We start from the raw sequence: 19,094 nt of genomic DNA, 5'->3' as shown, positions 1-19,094 counted from the left end.
GATACCTTGGTTTTCGACTTTTTTGCATTCACAAATAGCTTTCTGATTCCAATATGAGCTGTCAAAGGGTGCAGGAGGGGCCGAAGGGGTGGAGAATATACAATTTAGACATTCGATATGATCATTGATATCCTGATTTTTGATTTTTTGCATTCACAAATAACCCCCTGATTTTAATATGAGCAGCCAAAGAGTTCAGGAGGTTGCAAAGTATCATTATGAGAGTATTGAAATGCAGTTTTTCACGTATCTACAGGGTGTCTAACAAAATTTCTCCGAAGAAATGCAGTACTTTTACAGTACGTTTTGCATTACCTTATTTTTATTTATCCAGCTTACACCGACCCCCCCCCCACCCAGAAAAAAAATTTTTTGAACCGGTTGGAATTTGTCGATAAAATTTTTACAAGTATTAATTTAACAGGTGTTGCCATCTTTTGAGGTACAAAATGAACATTTTTTTTCTTCAAATTTTCACCAATTAATTCATTTTGAGGTTTTTAAAAAATTTTAAATCAATGATTCTGAGAAAAAATACAGTACTTTTCAGGCAAAATGCAGTACTTTGCAGTACTTGCAGTACCGAGGATTTCAATGCAGTACTTTTACAGTACTTGTACCTGTTAAGACACCCTGATCTACTCCCCTTAAACCCATAATAAGCAATTTATAAAGACCAGAACCAAGTTTTGAAAAATTTTCTGTTTTATAAATTTCTCACGAAACTCATTGTTTCAAAACCCAAGAAAACGTAGGTAACAAAAACTGATTACTTTTCAATATTATTATTCCATCGAAAGGGTCGATGTCGTCTAGACAAGATCTGCAACATGCTGAATCAGCATTACGTGCATTACACGCAGTTAATCGATATCAATAAGTATATACGACAATACGTCGTCGACTTGTGCTCTCATTACCAGGTAAAGATACAGATTACGCAGACGACATCAGCACGTAAGAATGCATCGTTTACGAATACGATTCCATTAACTGGTATGCGTACATAAATGACGGGATAAACCACTTTCATCATATTTTTTTCCTCGCACGACACAGGCCTTACTCGCAGAAATGGAAACATACGTATTACTAGTAATCAGACGATAGAGAGATACATAGAATACCTGCACTCATCGTATAGAAATCAATCTGTAAGTAATTTAACTTCACACTCACGTATAAGTGTACTCCTTTCTTAAATGGTTAAATGTACGTCAATGGTTGGAATATTACGAGTATTTTCATTGGAATTGGAAATGGAAACACTCGTTACTCGCACATACTATAACGTCATTTCCAGCTTGTATTTTATGTACTATCTGTTTAAACACAGGCGCAATCAGTCGACGACGACTGAAAACCTCACCGTATTGCCGTTTTGCATACTAAATACGTAAGTACGAATTCATTTACACGCACGTATGACTTTGAAAATTATCGAATATATTTTTTTTTTCGACAACAAATCGACATTCGGTCGAGATTAATGGCGGTGGTACCGGCGGGTGCACGGTTTGCGTCACAAGTACGTAAATGTTAGGTACATATACCGTATACGTAGACGTACAGTTACTACCGTTGTTAAATAACAAATTGTGTATTGTTAAGTAATATATAAGTAAAGTGAATCGTTGTCCCATCTCTGTGTGTCTTTCTGCTCCTCCTCTGGCCCTTCCTAGAGCTCGTATACTTGGCCTATGGTTACAACAGGCGCAGCATCGCTGAACTATAATCAAATGGTACTAGGTGAACTATCGACCTTACTATGTATTGCCAGCCAACTACGAGCATTGTTGAGTTGACGAATGGAAAATTTTTCTTCGAATTTACGATGAAAAAATTGACACAAATGGAGGCTACACGCGTATGGAAAAATTCAATTCGAAAAATCGCGCTTGAAATTTTTTTACGATCGGTTTTCTCGGTTGGAACAGTTGAAAGAATTTTTGAACGTAATTTATTTTTTTCTCTGACATTGAAAGGAAAGAAAAATTTTGAGAAACGAGTAAAATTTAAAGTTTCCCGCAGTGATTGAATTTTACAAAAATGTCAACGAGGTTTTCACAGGAGAAAAGATACGTAAAATTTGGCTAACCTCCATATCTTTATTCGTAAAATATCACGTTTTCTTTAAAGGAAAAAAATGGAGAGAAAAATTTGAAAAATTACCTAAATATCATTTGTTATTTGAAAGAAAATCAATTACGATGCATTAAAATTGGTTCAAATTATTTTTCGTGAATGATGGGGAAAAAAATTGAGGGAGAAGTGCACTTGTGTCCAATAATAATAACTTTTCATTAAATCCAACCATATTTTCGATCTAATTGCAGAAAATCTTCAAAAATTTAAAAATAATTCATTTTTCAAAGTCAAAAAATTCTAAAAAAAAAAACACAAAAAAATAATTTCAAAATTTGGAGGAAAAAACACTCGAAACTATCAAACGACAACAAAATTCCAACGCAGCTTTCACACACGTATAAGAGCAAGCAGGTAAAGTAAATGACCGAAAAATAAAAGCTGAATACGAAATATATTCGAGAATTTCCATGTCAAGGTGAAATTCCATCCAAAACAAATATTTTCCCGGCTTCATTCATAAACATTTTTCATCTTCGTTAACATCGTACCTACGTAGCTAAAGCTATCTCAAATATTTACGCAGGAATATTTCGTTTGTAAAATCACAGCTTAGAATTTAACATGCTTATAAACGTCGAGTTGCAGTTTCAACCCGCAACTTTCAACCATCACCGTCAACCCTCGACAAGAAAAAAACTCCTTTCGTTATTTACCTTCCATTTTTAAACCACATTCTGCGAATCGAATATAAAACCCATACCACATAAATCAGCCAAGCGACGACGACGCATTAATTCACTAAATCATTCGATTCCAATCTATAATCGACAAGGTTGAAGAGGGAAAAAACTTCATTCGACGATTTAAGAGGTCAATAAGATTTCAAGTAGGATACGGTCAATGTTTTACAAAGAAGAAGAAGAAAAAAAAAAGCTCGTAATAAAAACATAAAAACCAGAACGAACCAGTACCAAAGAGGAGTAAGTATACGAGACGGGACAAAACATCGTAATAATTATCTTGCGGAGGATATACGTGGATGTAAAAAGTCATACTTACACAAATCAACAGAAAGGTAGGTACACGAGTATTAAATAAAAATGCACCCAGTACGAGTATTACGTGGATTACATAACTGGTACATTTTTCCAGTACCAGTATATATAGTGTAGTTTATGCATCTCTTGGGCGAATAAAACACCACGGGCGAGTTCACCATCACGGTCAACCGCACAAAAAAACTTCGTTTCAAAGAGCGAAATGCTAATCAATGCGGAAAGTAAGGCGAAATATTAGCATTTTAATATATTATCCTACTTAATCAAGCGGTATCTGTATCGCAGAATGTACAATACATCACAAAATGGACTCTCGTATACAGTCGTACTGCCCTATATGTAAAAGGTGTTGCGAAACTACTGTTGGTTGGCCTTGTACGAGTATAAGCTCTCACTACCCTTTGGCGATAAAATTCAATACCTCGTTCCTTTTGAATTGAATTTTCTGCGAGGATTTACGAAATGGAAATTTTTTAGTTCAATTCTGACTGAAATGTGAAAGTGATAAGAAGCTGAAAAAGTCTGGGCGAAAAAATCAGAAGGAACTTTTGATCCAATTTTATAAAAACTTGAAGAATGATTTTTTTTATTTAAAATAATTTCAAACCTTCGCCTCTCGCCGACTTTCAACATACTTTTAGGAATTTAAAAAAAAAATTCAGCCGTCCTACAAATGAGTTTTAATTTGTATTTAAAATACAAAACAATCAACCATGGTTCACAAAATGGTTTGAAAACGGACTGAAGTATTTACTGAATTTGAGGGGACACTTCAAGATGATACTGTACAAACAAGATCCAAAAATAATGATTTTGGCAAAATAATCCAAAAGTCATCATTTAAATTAATTTCTAAAAATCTTCAAAAGTAAAATTCACTGAACGTACCAAAAAAACAAAACAAAACTGAAACTTGCAATTAAGTTCTGAGAACGGAGGGGGGGGGTCTCAAAAATGAGCTGATATTCGAACTTGGAGTCATTGAAAACACAAGCAATAAATTTTTATTTGCCAATAATAATTTTTTTGATAGGTACCTAAAAAAACATAAGAGCTGATATTTTCATACTTTTAAATGGAGCCCCAAATAGCTTTTTTATTAAGTTAAAAGTTGAGTTTTTCATGAAAAAATTTACACCAACTTTTGAAAAATTTTCAAAAAAAAATGTAAATATTCACCGAACTTCCTTTCTGGATTCGCAAGCAGATTTTTTCCAAGTATGTATTGTCGTTTGGGAATTATGAGTTTATAAAGTTGGGTAGTTTCACTAAAAGGCAACAATTTGAAAAAAATGCACCCTCTTCCTTCACGTAAATGCATCCAAAGGCCAATGACGTCAAATATAGGAAAAAATCGAAAGAACTCGTTTCAAAAGTCAAAATCAAAACAAAAAAGAAAAAGAAATTGGACCATTTAAAAAAATTAATACACAAATCAGGATGCAAAATTCAGATGGAGTCGTTTTTTGAATAATTATTCAAAATTGAAAAAGTATAATAAATGCAAAAAAAATCTAAAAAAAATTGGAAACCATTAGGAAAAAAAATGTTTAAATTCAAAAATATTGCCAGAAAAAGTTCTTTACTCGTCAAAAAAAAAGAAAAGAGTGGAAAATGAAAATAAAAACTCGAATGAAAAAAAAAAAATTTCCACTTGAGAGAAAAATTGACCAAAAAAGGCTCCATAATGAACACAAAACACTGTAAATTTTCATTCAAGCAATGAAAAAATGAAAAAAAAAACAAAAAACAAAAATATGTTCTGAATAATTATTCCTTCCAATGTTTTTATCCCCCTTTATTCCACCTCCACTCGCCAAAAGAAGAATTAAATTGAAAACAAATGTCATAAAAAAACATCATTTCCCCAATTTTATGAAAATTTTGCCCTCCCTCCTTCTTCTCTCTTCCTACGAGATGAGAAAAAAATTTCAAAAATTTGTAAAACAAAAAGTAAAAAATTATGGTTTTAAATTTTAAAAGATGTGCCAAAAAATTGAAAATTTTTCATCAATGAATGAAAAAAAAATGTAAATTTGAACAATGAAACAAATAGTAGATACTTTTTCTAAAACTGAGAAAATCGAATTTGAAAAGTATTTAGCTTACGTACCTATTTAGAAATTGAAAAAAAATCACCATCCTATAACAATATTTTGAAGAAATGTTGAAAATTATAAGCGAGACTTCAGAAGGACATTTTTTAAACACTTGACGACTTTTTTGGGGGGGAGGGGGTTCAACGTTCTACATACAAGTCAATTTTTCGCTTTTTCAATGTCTACGGACATTCCGAAATTTTTTCAGAGGGAGGGAGGGAGGGAGGGGGAGGGAGGTCAAAAATACCTTCATCAATCCCCATTTTTTTCTATTTTCCATTGGAGAGGCATTCTGTAAAAACTTCACGACTTTTTTGTAGAAAAAAGAGAGGGGTCATTACTTTACGCATGGTTTTTCCAATTTTTTTGGGGGGGGGGAGAGAGGAGGGAGTTGACAATACTTTTACCATCTCAAATTTCGATTTGTTTTATAATTTTCAAAGACTAAGCATTATTTTATCGCAGCAACACAATTGAACTTTAAACAGGGGGCAATGTGACATGACAGGCGTTTTGGGACACCCTGTAGACCTATAGATTACGAATACTTTCATCGTAAGTATAATACGACTTGAAAATTAAATTCGCTTTCGCCATTATCACAATTGTATTCTTTTATCGAGTTAGTGAATCTGTTATTTATGAACTATGGAGTGTCACTTTATACTCGCGTACATACGTCACAAGATGAGTCAAAAATTACCGCACTGATTTAGCAACAATTGGCCTTCAAATGTTGTACACGCTTGAGCATTCGAGATCGATTATAACCTATAGGTAAGTAGGTATAAGAGTAAATATCGTCGCATTATCTTATAACTAGGTAAGAGATTTGTACGTATGTGCCATTTTCGTGTATTAGATATCAGATACATACGTCGTAAATGATATTTTCATTTATAGAAAGAGAAAGTATATATACAAATAATACGATCGTATGTATTAGAAATCTCGTGCCAATCGATAAAATTACCCACAACGTACGAAAATTCAATCAAATGCATCGTGTACTGGAATTCGTAGAATTTAGTAAGATGACAATTTTACGACCAACGAAATGCGTGAAAATGGCATTAACGCTATTCTGAATCACTTTTCAAGATCATTCGGATAAAATCAGGCTGCACGATATGGAAATATTTCAAAATTCTTCGAAATTCGCACACGACAATGTACAACATCCATCGCAGCTGATCACAGCTGCGTCACAATCTCGCCACCATCGATCCGATCATTCGAAGCTACGTATTATTGACCCTGAATACAAATACATCAACCTGTTGAAACATTCGTACACCTGAAGCTGCGATCGTGTTAAGATGCGTGAAAGTCTAAACACAATCGCTTATTAAACTAATTAGACACCACGCGAATAACGTGATTTCGCAGTAAAATACGAGTACATACAACACAAATGTACATCGTACATATACCTTTTTCGATAAGAATGGCGTATCTCTTTGTACCATGCTTAATTGGCCATGCATCGTGAAATTTCCCCTAATCTGGGAGCTCTGACTGAGATGCACGATACTCACGCGAACAAAAAGGAAGGATAAACACCCACGATATCCGCGATTTCTTCTTTAATTATACGAAAGTGTGGGTACTGGGTACATCAGCGAACCCACGTTTAAGGTCACATCAACCTTTTATATATTAAACCGCAATAAAGCATTTTAATACTGCACGAATCTCAGCGAACTAAGCAAAGGCTTCCGAGCATCGTATATAGTGGGTTAAAAATTACACCATAGTTTCAAAAACTATTCGTTCTCAATGGGACGATGAATAATGGATTGAATGAACCGTACGATAATTTTTTCACTTCAAAATACGTACGAGAGTTTCGAGAACCCAACCATTTTTATTTTCATTTAATAGAATCCTTACGAGCGAAAACTTTTCTAAGCACGAATTTTAGGTACCAGATTGGAAAATTAAAACGATTTTCAAACCAACTCGAAATACTCGTACTATTTTGATAAAGCTCCTTCTTCGGCTCATGCTCATCGATGTAACGAACTGTCTGTCTGAATCAAAACTTGAATTCGATTTTGATTTTTTCGCATTCTCGAGCGACGAAACGTCAAAAATGAGTTAAATTAAACCTTCCACAAGAGAATAAAAGTTGTTCAGAATCACGAAGGCAGCACGTGCATTTGAAGTATAGCGTGCTGCGAGTACTTTCACGTTCTTCAGAAATAAGCCCGTTCTTTCATTACATATGTAGGTAGGTACTTAAATTCCATTGATTTCGAATTCGAAATTTTACTTTTAATTAGAACGACGAATTGAAAATTTTTGCATTTGATGATTTTTTGGCATGCTTTACGAGGTCATTAAAGGTGAATTATGATAGCTCGTGATAATCCGAGTGAATTGCTACATTCTCACTAGAATTAATCGGAGAGTAAAGGGGGGGGGGGTCACCAAAATGAAATATTTATAGTGGCAACATTGTACCGTTGCCTCACCCCGTTTGAAAGTTCGTATTTTTATCGAAGATTCCCTCTGAACTGAACCCAAACATTTTCATTGATCGGTAACTAGATTTCTACAGTTTCACTGATAAAATCTATTGAACTGAGTCACTGATAAATTATGCAATAAAAACCTAATATGGGTGAACTTTTCAAATAGCTGACTTACTCATCACCATTAGACGAGGCGCTAGCTGACGTGACGTATGCACTTTGAGGTGCTCGAGGTTTGATGGCTGATTATTGTAGAGGACATTTCCCTTGATTAAAAAAGTGATGTTGTCGCCCCCTCACGTGGTCCACATTTTTGCTAGGGGGCCAAAACCCCCTCATTTTTCGGTTTTTCGCAATTTTCTCAAAAATGGTTGCATTTAGAGATAAAATACCTCAGAGGAAAAATGTAGAGCATTAAATTTCCTACCAAAAATGTTCTATGCACCTTTTCCGTATGTCTGATAGTTTTTGAGATATGGATGATTGAAGTTACGCCACGAGCGCATACACGTGTAGGCCGTGTACATGTATTAGGTAAGGTTATGCTATATGCGTAGTACAGCAAAGTAGCAATTCGATATCAAACAAATTGTAGTACAAGTTTTATTTTAGTTTTATTTCTTACAAGAAATCCCACTGTAATCACATTGGGAATTCCTCACAATCCGCCCCCTTCCCCCTAAAGCCATCTAGGTACTTTTAAGAATTCAGCTCTTGAAATCAAGTTTTTTGCTTTCAGTGCAAGTATAATGAAAAATTCCTACAAATAACTGTTTACAATTGAAGACGTCATAACAAAAAGGTGTATATATGACACATATGTCCTTTTTGAGACGAATCCAAATTGTTATTCTTCAGACCTTCCTCTATCATATGAGACCACCCCCGCTTCACAAAGTCGAAAAACCAGTGAGATATCGCCATTTTAAAACTGTGAAGTCGATTAAAAATTTACTTTTTTAGAGATAATGGGTTACTCACGGTCGATTTTGTGTTGTCAATCATTATTTACCTGGTTTAAATCCAAAAATTTGCTCAAAAACATTTTTAAATCAATAAAAAAATTGGCCAATTTTTCGCTTCAAAAAGGACATATAATTCGAAATGTTTGAGCGCTTACCGCTAACACACAGTTTCCTCCAGACTGATGGTACATAGCATTTCATATAGTTAGATGGTGGGAAAATAAGATAAAATCGTCACCATGTTCAAATATGCACATTTCTAAACTTCACCAACACTCAAACTTTCAAACAGTTTTTTCTCAAAATACAACTTTCACACATATGTCCTTTTTGCTATGACGTCTTCAATTTTTTAATTTTTTCGTATGTCCCATAGGAAGGCAGTGCTTGGGTCTGGGGAGAGGGGATCTCACAAAGAGTGTTTGAATACAAGTACATGTACCTATGTGTATGTATGCATATATTTGGTGCGCCAAGACCTTTACAAACATATAAATCTCATAGCTTACGTGCTATGTATTCATGTTTGTACCTGCGTACCTGGTAACCAAAGAATCCTCTCAGGGGGCTGGTACCTCTCCCCTACAATCTTCTATTTGATTACAAAAATGAAAAAGATCAATACTTTTCTCCTTTATCTTGTAAAAATAGAATTAATGTTGTCCAGAGAGGTTGAGAGAAAAGTTTTAAAAATTTGTAGCTCTTTTACAGAAATCTTGGAAGAAGTTTCGTACAAAAAATTTTCACGCCAACAGATCAAAATGCAATGTTGTTACAGCATTAATTTTTTGCATTTTCGAAATAGAACAGAAGAACTTTTCATTTTCTTTTCAACACATCTCACAAATCTCTATAATTCGTTGAAACATATTTCTCTAGCTATAGAATTCATTAAAAATGAATGAAACGGATTTTAAGGGGTTTTTTATTGTAAAAAATTTCAAAGGAAAGAAAATTAAAAATCGAGAATTTTGGAACAAAATCGCAAATGGTGGGGGGTGGTAAAGGTACCAGCCCCCTGAGAGGACTCTTTGGTCACCAGGTACAAACATGAATACATAGCACTTAAGCTATGAGATTTATATGTTTGTAAAGGTCTTGGCGCACCAAAAATATAATGCATACATAGGTACATGTACTCGTATTCAAACACTCTTTGTGAGATCCCCTCTCCCTAGACCCAACCACTGCCTTCCTATGGGACATACGAAAAAATTAAAAAATTGTAAACAGTTATTTGTAGGAATTTTTCATATATACTTGCACTGAAAGCAAAAAACTTGATTTTAAGAGCTGAATTCTTAAAAGTACCTAGTGGCTTTAGGGGGAAGGGGGCGGATTGTGAGGAATTCCCAATGTGATTACAGTGGGATTTCTTGTAAGAAATAAAACTAAAATAAAACTTGTACTACAATTTGTTTGATATCGAATTGCTACTTTGCTGTACTACGCATATAGCATAACCTTACCTAATACATGTACACGGCCTACACGTGTATGCGCTCGTGGCGTAACTTCAATCATCCATATCTCAAAAACTATCAGACATACGGAAAAGGTGCATAGAACATTTTTGGTAGGAAATTTAATGCTCTACATTTTTCCTCTGAGGTATTTTATCTCTAAATGCAACCATTTTTGAGAAAATTGCGAAAAACCGAAAAATGAGGGGGTTTTGGCCCCCTAGCAAAAATGTGGACCACGTGAGGGGGCGACAACATCACTTTTTTAAGCAAGGGAAATGTCCTCTACAATAATCAGCCATCAAACCTCGAGCACCTCAAAGTGCATACGTCACGTCAGCTAGCGCCTGTACTACATAATATTCTCTCAATTTTTGATACAGAAATTTTTACTCACCTGAAACAGAAAAAAAACAAACATGTCGATTAGTGGATTGAAAATCACCTCATATGAATACCTTGAGACGTCAAATAATTGTACTGATAAGTAATAATAAATTAAATAAATTCATTCTGCAGTTAAGATGAAAGCATTCTGAGGTAACTTAAACACTCAGCTTGGAATTCTAAGAAATAAATAAGGGCATATAAAAAACAAGTAATTAAAAGTTGTTTTGACAGGATGTTTAAATAAAAATTTGGGTCAATATTGATTTTTCGAAAAAAAATCATACCTATTGTGAATTTTTTGTTGACATTTGAAGAATTGAAAAAAGGTTTCTACTTCACAAGATTTTTAAAAGGCATTTCAACAAAATTTGTACCAACTTTCCACAGGGTCATTCTTTCAAATAAACTTTTAACGAAATTTTTCTACGAATTTCAGGTCTGTTTTGAAATCGATGAGAATATGTAGTAAGATAACATACGTAATACCATAGTGGATTTTTCATTCATTTTTTGAAGATTTGATTTCAGTATGACCCCCTCTCCCTTCCCCCTTCCCCTTCGCTCAAAAAATGGATCTATTTCTGTAAAAAGAGGAAGGAAATCCATGTTCTAAATTAAAAATCAACATAAAATCATCTGAAAAATCACTCATCAGCCAAAAAGACAAACCAAATCATGAAAAATGCATTTAAAATCTCAAGTAAACCAGAAAGGATTCAAACCATTTCATTCAAAAAAAATGATTTTTTTTTTTTTTAAAATCTTCAAAACTTTGAGAATGTTTAAATTGCATTAAAATTGTTAAAAATTCAGTACGATTTTGAATCAATTTTTGTATATTGGACAAAATTTTTGCATAATTTTTTTACAATATTTTTAGTGATTTTTATCACGATATTTTGTTGATTTTTTGCAACTTTCCATCAAATTTTTTTCAGGTTTTATAAATTTTAATAACTTTGAAATAAATTTCCAAGAACAAACTTTCTCGCAACTTCGATAGGGTCCCTAAAAAACTCCCATACAAAAAAATCATGACTTTTTCATGACCTATTTTTCACACTTTTACCACATGAAAATAATCCTCCCCCCCTCCAAAAAAAATCAAACAACTTGAAACTGCGATGAAATCGAACAGGGTTGCCATTTTTTGCAGAATTAAAATTAGGTATTTTAGTTTTTTCGTTTTTCTGATTCTTTGAACAAATTTTTCATTTTTTAATTTTTTTTTCATTTTATGGGCTTCTTGAAAAATTTTGAAGTGTGTTTCGAGCAAAATTTATGACTTTCTCATTACTATCATGAATTTTATGACCATTAAACACTGTTTTTTCACAATTTTTGCAAAAAAATTTCAAAATTTTCAGCAGTCTAAAAGCTTAAACGAAGCATGAAATAAATAAATGTCTAAATTGGTAATTTTCAATCACCAATTTCCCCAAAAAGGTACCATAGATGAAAAAATGAAAGAAGTTCTAAATAAAGAAATCCACATTTCCGGTACACACGACCATGAAAAAGTCACCCCCAACATAATTTCATTATTATTCGCTATAAATTGGAAATCAATCACGAACCCTCCCCTTACCCTTATGGCCCACCACCCCCATTGACGAAAATGCGTCATTGTGATGGAAAATATCAGCAATATCCATCATAATACTGTGCAATCGTCGCGCAGTTGTCAACGACGACGACGCGGACCGCGTAGTCAAGCAAAATACCTCGTGTGTAAACTTATATTTATAACACAATTGGACGAAAAAAAATTATGGAAAAGCTTTCGAAAAACTTTCATCGCCCGCGTTAACTATACCAAGGTCAATGTCGACGGTTGATTTAAAATTCATCGTTGTACATGCGAGAAAGTACGAGTATAATACTCGTAAGCACGGTCGTGGTCGTGATTCGGGTACGTGCCTGTGCCTAGTCTGCCTACACAGAGGCGGAAACTTTGGCCCGGTCGCTAAACTAGCTTTTTTAATCGAGTATCGTAGCAACGTCGTTTTCTACAAACTGAAACTAAACCACCAGACAGCCAAATTAACCGATATAATTTTCCATAGTTACTCGTACAAGTGTTACTAATGATCGAAACGAGACGAGAAAAAAAAACCGCACGCTCTTCGCACATACTCGTGTGTGTAGCTGGCTAACTATACATTAGTGTACATTACACATATTGCAAACCTACCTAGTACCTAATACCTATCGACGACGACGGGTAGAAAAAAAATTTTAACAAAAGAAACCAGTAAACTTGTCATATTTTACCGCAAGACCAGCGTATTACATTTATACAATTATACGTACAGCTACAACACAAACCCAAGCACAGCGATCAACTCGATCAAGGTTAATTACCGCGATCTAATGATTTCCTGTATGTTGTTTTTTTCCCACGGAACATACGCCGTTTTACCAGACATATGTAGCAATCAAAATAGCCAGGTATAAGGTAAAATTCTCATTAAGGGAGGGAAAAAATCCACCAATTTTTCGAGTCGAAATTTCATAGTGATTGAAAACCGAAGTTACCAGTCCCAGTTCCATACACCGAATTAAACGAGAAAATCAAATGTAGAAACCTAAAGCAGACAAAAAGTTCACTTCGACCTTGAAAACCATAACATAACCCATATTCTGCCATATGTTCGCATCAATCACCTAATTTAACGAGCTCCTCTTCGTATCAAGCACGAGGAAAAAAAATCATCCCTGCTGAACTGACAAATCTTATACCTATTCATTTGTTGTGACAAAAAACCAGGTTTTATGGCTGTTTGAAAAGTGTCAAGAGTTCGCAGCTTTGTACGATAGGAGGAAATGTAAGTTCGTGTAGTTGTATAATGTATATGTACCTTAGGATTATACGAGCCTATTAAAGAGTTTCAACACAAAGTGCACAAGTACATACGATTACACGTACACGTGCTCTTATCGTTCGCATGTGTCGTGTACCTTCAGGAATGCTTAAGTTATTGCAGTTGGAATTCACCTTCGTTGAATAATTTTTTTTCTCAAAGTCTCAGATGTACATGTTACGAATCGAATTGAATAGGTAGTACGTTCTGTTCGTGGAATTTTTACGACTAGTCGACGAGCCGCAGAGACGCGACGCGTCGTTGACTTCGAGTACATCTATCAATTTTTATCGAAGAAATGACTCGAATATTGATATAAATGTGGGTATATCTATTACAGATATGTGTTCTAACTCGATGAAAACTAAATTAGGTAAGCTTTTTTCGACGAATTGCCAGGTATGCAGTCAAAATATGGAATGGTGAATTGTGATTGATTATTGATTCAAATACTATTTGAATTGATGCGTTTTTAGGGAGTATAATTACGGTATTATGACTAAATCCAGGTAAATTACCGAAATAGGAGTAATTACCAATTTCAAGTAAATTACTACATTATGCAGGATTTCCAGAAAATTATCAATAATCTGCAGTAAATCAATCAAATTACCGGTAAACACCACTAAATTACGATATTAGAAGTATTTACCAGTAAATTACCCAAGGGAGAGTAATTGCCAATAGCATGTTTTACTACATTATACATTATTAAAGGCAAATCATCAGTGATAAGGAAAAAATAAAGCAAATTACAAGTAAATTATCAGATTACCAGTAATTACCAGTAAATTACTGCACAACAAATAATTCTTGACAAATTACCACATTACAAAATTCATAAGCTATATTGGCTGTAAATCAAATCGTAATTACAAGGTAACGGTAAATTATCAAACTCTCTCACTCTTGATCAGTCAACTCAATACCACAGAAATTAAGGGCAAATTAGAAATTACCACTCGGGATAAGGCCAAATCAGTGATTGAAGATACTGAAAAATCATTGAAATGTAAGAGAAAATTACAGAAACATTCGCAAAAATTACATATCACTGAAATATCACAGAAAATTACTAAAACATCAGTGAAATAACATTTGAAAAAAAAATCACTGAAAATCGGTAAAAATCACTGCAACATTTAGGAACGCCAAAAAAATCACTAAAACATCAGAGAAAATCACCAAAAGTTCCATCAGAGAAAAATACTGAGTTATCAGTCAAAATTACTAAAATATCAGAAGAAATCATTAACATATCAATGAAAATCATTGAATCATCAGAGAAAAACGACAGGAAGATTGGTGTAAATTATTACTGAAATATCAGGAAAAAATAAGAACTAAACAGCAGTCAAAATCACAAAACCACCAGTGAAAATCACTGAAACATCAGTATTAGTGATAATCACTGAAACATCAGTATCAATGAAAATCACTGAACCATCAATATCGGTGAAGATCATAGAAACATCTGTATCAGTGAAAATCACTGAAACATCAGTATTAGTGATAATCACTGAAACATTGGTATCAGTGAAAAATGAAAATCACTGAAACATCAGTACCAGTGAAAATCACTGAAACATTGGTATCAGTGAAAATCATTGCACCATCAATATCAGTGAAGATCACTGAACCATCAATATCAATGAAAATCACAGAAACATCGGTGTCAGTGAAAATCACTGAAGCATCAGTATCAGTGAAAATCACTTAAGCATCAGTATCAGTGAAAAGCACTGAAGCATCAGTATCAGTGAAAATCACTGAAGCATCAGTATCAGTGAAAAGCACTGAAACATCAGTATCAGTATCAGTGAAAATTACCTAAACATGGGAGAAAAATCACCAAAACGTCAGAAAAAAATTTCTGAAAAACTGGTGAAAATCATTAGAACATCAGTACAAATTACTGAAGCATCAGAAAAAAAAACACTGAAACGTAGGTGAGAATCACTGAAATAGGAATCAAGAAAAAAAATCATTGAAACATAAGGAGAAAAAATCACTGAAAAATTGACGAAAATTACCGGAATATCAGCGCAAGGCTCATACACAATTTTTTCCAAAAAAAAAAATGTAACCTTAATGATAAGGATGACCAAAAAAGCTTCAGATAGTAACCAAAAAAGGGACAAAACGTGAGCAAAACATTTTAATCTAAAAAAATTACCAAAAAAAAAAAAACGAACATTAAAAATTGATATGAAAATGTCCTGTTTTTTAATTTTGAAAAGTTGAACTGTTTTGAAATTTTTTGATGAAAAACTAAACTTTTTGACAATTTTTGGCAATAAAGTGAGAATTTTGCAATTTTTGACAAAACAAAGCAAGACTTTTGACAATTTTAACAAAAGGAAGGGCTTTAAAGCAATTTATGGCAAAAAGTGAGACTTTTAGACAATTTTTGAAAAAACGTGAAACTGTTTAGTGTTTGGCGTATTTTCTAAAAAATATTACCAGTTTTAGCAACTTTGTTGAAAAGCGAGCATTTCTTACAATTTTTTGGCAAAAAAGCAATAGGCTTTTTTTGACAATTTTTAACAAAAAGCTAAACTTTCGGATATTTTTTGAAAAAAAAAGTGAAAATCGTTAGCAGTTTTCAGTGAAAATTACCCACTGAAATATCAATAAAAATCAGAAATGAAAAAATTATGAATTTTTTTTTATTTCTACAGCAAATCCGCTGAACTTTGAAGGCTTGAATCTGAATTCCAAATATGAAAGCTCAACTTTTCACAATAAGCAAAAAAGTTGAAAGCTTCCATTTAAAAATTTGAAAAAATCAAAGTCCATATAATTTCTATTTTGTTTACAATAATAAATTTTCAAAAAGATATCTCAATACTTTGACGTGGAACGGGGTGTTAAAAGGACCCTTCGCTCATTTCATTCAAAATCTTGAAAAATTTCAAAATGAAGTAACATATCGATTGTTGATAATTTTGAGGTGCTAAGTTCAAATGTCAACTTATTTTTTCAATCCGATCTTTCTGAGACCCCTCCTTCCCCCCACCGACACCCCTAACATGGTGAAAACATAAAAAACATGATAGTAACCTGTGACGAGTCCTGTGTCAAATTCTGGCGGAGGTTGGTTCGAAAATCCGAGTTCTTTTTTATTATGACTTCTCCACCCCTCCCTTCCGCCCCTCAACTTCGAGAAAAATTTTGAAATATTATTAAAATGCGACGTGACACGTCGATTTTCGCTAATTTGAAATCGTCGAATTGAAAATCTATTAATTTTTCCAATTCCACCCTTCGTTGCATTTCCTCCCCCCCCCCCACTATCCATTTCGAGAAAAAAAAACAATGCAAAATTGATTCAACTCAAATTCGAAACTCGTTCATTAAAACCCCCTTCTCCTCTTTTCAAAACTCCTCGAATCTTTACAAGTGGATAAAATACACTTCACATCGTCTTAAAACGTGACTTCGCTATCGGATACGATAAAACTGCAGCCTGACAAAATAATACTCGAGCAAATATCAGCGTTTGAAATCTCAAATCTCAGTTCAAAGCAGAATATTAAAATAGCACGAAGCCATCACGCCGCAGAACCGTCTTATAATATAAAACCTATCGAAATCGTACTTTGATTAATTTCGCGATAAAATTCCATAAGCTCGAGAACCTGGAAAATTTTCAAAATTTTTAATTAAAATAAACGCGAAAGCGAGCCGAGAAATCTTTTCATCGCCTCTTATTATTACCCCATCTCCCTCGTATAATAAAACAATGATATAAAGCAACGCGTGTGCCGAGTAATTACGAACGCGATGCGAGAAAAAAGACTCGATGAAAAGGAAAGGAAAATCAATTTTTACCAAAAAGATAAATCTATCCAGCCGTACCTACAGAATAAGACAAAGTACCCACAAATACGTCTTGGAAAACTTCTTCATCACAAAACCAACGTCGAACGTAGGTGGTTTTCCGTCATTAAATGTTCGTAAAGACAGACATGCCAAATCAACATTTCTCTATACCATAAAAGCAAAACAAAAACCTTAAATAATCGTAGCCCTATACCAAAACAATCCTCGCCATTAGTGAAAAATCGTTGTTCATCGTATACGAGTAGGTACGAGTACAATGGCTGCGTGTTTACCATTTCAATGGCTAAAAAATTCATTTCGTAAATACCAACATTTAATTTCTTTAATTAAGTATTCAATCGACGATTCCTTTCATATAATGAATAATTGATCCCGTCATTTTTAACGTCGAATAAGCAAAAAAGAAAAAAAGTAAGTCAATTTACGTCATATCCAAATATAAGTATAGGTACAAATCGAAGAGTAGGTCTAAAATGTGCTCTGTCCTCAAATCCCCTATAAAATTCTCCAAGCTCCTCGTGTCCAATTAAAAAAAAAATAAGTACGTGAGCGTTTATCATATACGCGTGAATATGAAAAATTATTCGCTTCGTTGATAAGCTGTTTTTTTTTCTTTTCTTTTTCGAGGTGAAAATTCTTTCAATTTTTTTCGGTTTAACGACTCCTCATACACACGTTCTCCCAGTACACAACCCGTTCAATAAAAATTGATAAAAAGACCATCCTTTTCCATTATTTTATAACATCGCCATAATAGAGCTGAACTACGAACTCTTTTATGTATTTACTCATTATAATATATGGGTTATAACGCTTTAGATGGACAATATGGCCAACTCAGAGCCAATAATTAATTCCTAAACAATCGCCAATTGAACTTTGTGTATTCGAACGTATTAGAAAAAAAAACAAACGCGAAAAAAGAAGGCAAAACTCGTTACAGAAGATGACTCGTCAACAACCAAAAATTCAACGAAATCTTATTATCGTAGTGAAAATCAAAAAAATGGGGTTTTTAATCGCGCACAATTTGGAACACAGCTACCTACGTCATAAATATTTTTCTTTCAACTTTTACAGTCAATATTATTGCGCTTTTATAGCAACAAAAAAGCGAAAAAAACTCAAGGAAATTACTATTCAGACCATCTACGTCGTCGGCCAAAATAAACCAGATTTTTTCGTATGTCATATGTACTCTGCAGCTTTTAAAAATACATTCGACCAGGTCAAGAAAAAATTAACCTTGAATTTGGACAAAAACAATATTTATACCGCATTAAAAAATCGATATTACCAACATTCCGCCCGGTACTATGTATTTTTTATTCGGCGTAGGTAAGGTACTAAAAATCACATCACGCCGAGAGCTCTAATTACCCTCCCATGCACACGCACCAGGTACATACCTATACTGCTCTAGGTATACTTACTTAACCAAAACAAAAATCAGCTGTTTTATACCGCAATTACGTACCTTAGTATCGTGATTCAAATTCGCACCCCCATACCCTCCCCTTCCCATGAAAAAAAGCAAGAAAAAAATTAAATCAACCTACTACGTAGGTAAGTATTTCGTCAGCAGACGTCATTTTGAAAAATCTTTTTTTTCGTCTTTCGGACTCTTAAGGACTGCTTAACCCCATCACTCTTATCGTGCTTTTAAACCCAAGTTCGATAACAATCCAACTCTGTCAAACTTATAATTACTTTTTATCTCGGCCCGATGAATGTAACACTTTATCGCGGCGCTATGATTAATAATACGCTGATGAAGAAGAGCTTTTCTCATCGCACTGCTGTCGTCTCGCGAACTCTAAATCATCTAATCTGACAAGCATTTT

General features: G+C 33.8%; 1 protein-coding gene across 2 annotated transcripts in view; it reads right to left on the bottom strand.

Annotated features, from left to right (window-relative positions):
- Positions 1–19,094, bottom strand: part of Pino (Pinocchio) — a 108,855-nt gene that overhangs the window by 41,269 nt on the left and 48,492 nt on the right. The gene's annotated exons all lie outside the window — the stretch shown is intronic.

Source organism: Planococcus citri, chromosome 4, assembly GCF_950023065.1.
Source record: "Planococcus citri chromosome 4, ihPlaCitr1.1, whole genome shotgun sequence".
Taxonomy (NCBI): domain Eukaryota; kingdom Metazoa; phylum Arthropoda; class Insecta; order Hemiptera; family Pseudococcidae; genus Planococcus; species Planococcus citri.
Note: the sequence above shows the minus strand (reverse complement) of the source record. Positions and strands in the feature narration are given on the sequence as shown.